Source organism: Cicer arietinum, unplaced genomic scaffold (assembly GCF_000331145.2).
Source record: "Cicer arietinum cultivar CDC Frontier isolate Library 1 unplaced genomic scaffold, Cicar.CDCFrontier_v2.0 Ca_scaffold_5280_v2.0, whole genome shotgun sequence".
In the NCBI taxonomy this organism is placed as follows: domain Eukaryota; kingdom Viridiplantae; phylum Streptophyta; class Magnoliopsida; order Fabales; family Fabaceae; genus Cicer; species Cicer arietinum.
Window position 1 is genome coordinate 48 of NW_027338927.1, and position 1,225 is coordinate 1,272.

General features: G+C 33.4%; 1 pseudogene; it reads right to left on the minus strand.

Annotated features, from left to right (window-relative positions):
* Window positions 1-224: 224 nt before the first annotated feature.
* LOC101495547 (calcium-dependent protein kinase 17-like) lies at window positions 225-1,142 on the minus strand (annotated as a pseudogene).
* Between the last annotated feature and the right edge of the window lie 83 nt (window positions 1,143-1,225).

Genomic DNA, 1,225 nt, shown 5'->3' on the forward strand with positions numbered 1-1,225 from the left:
GTAGACTCTAGATATACTTACACACACTATAACAAAAATTAGTACTGCTATTTAAAGAAATTGGTACCACTTTAAATATTTATCCGTGATAATACATATTACTACAAAAATTTGGTGGCCCCTTAAGTATGAGACCTAGGGATGACCCCTTTTGATTGTGTTGAGGGTCACCACTTATATGTTCTATTGAGAAGTGGATTAAGATTACGGGAGTGAATATAAACCTGCCCAAAATGGAGGAACACCGGATAGAAGAATGTATAACATGACACCAACACTCCAAATATCTACTTCTGGCCCATATTTCCTCTTCAAGACCTCAGGTGCAATGTAATATGCACTACCAACGATATCTTTAAACACTTCCCCTGTCAAAAAGGATAATTTCCATGTTATAAAATGCTTGATTTGAACTTGCAAAGTGTAAATTTATGTCATATCCTAAAATTACTACAAGCAAACATATTGATAATTTTGGCAAATGTAACTAAAGCTGTAAAATTAGAAAACCTTGCTTGTAAAACACGGATAACCCGAAATCGGTGGCTTTGTGAGGCGAGTTCTCGTCCTTATTCAACAAAAGGAAATTCTCAGGTTTAAGATCTCTATGAATAACACCCATGGAATGACAAGTATGAACAATTTGAACTATGGTTCTCAACAAGGAAGCCGTGGCGCGTTCTGTATAATGACCCTTAGTGACCCTTAGCGATGATTCGATCGAATAGTTCACCACCCGCACACAACTCCATGACCAAATGAACAGATTGTTTATCTTCATAAGCACCAACAAGTTCCACAACATTAGGCTCCCCTGTGAGATGGTGCATGATCTGAACCTCCCTCCTAGCATTGATGTAAATTAAATAATATTTTTTTAAATGTAAAAACTCAAAATAAAAAGACAGATATATGAAATTAGATATCAAATTTTTAGGTATTTTTTACTAATGAACTTTTTGTTATTGTTGTAAAACATGGTGACATTAGGGGGTAGGTTTTGTTACGTCTACATCTGGTCTGTCAAAAAATTCAAGGCTTACTTGTTAGGCATGAGTCTGTCCTTGATAGAAGTCTGTTATGACATGTTAGCCTAATTAAAAGTCTATTTCATTTTAACATTTTTGAATAAGTAATCAAACATATATTTAAATAAATTAATGAGTTAATATGTTAATGAAATTAAGTTCTATTTTGATATTTAACATCACATTTTGAATAATAT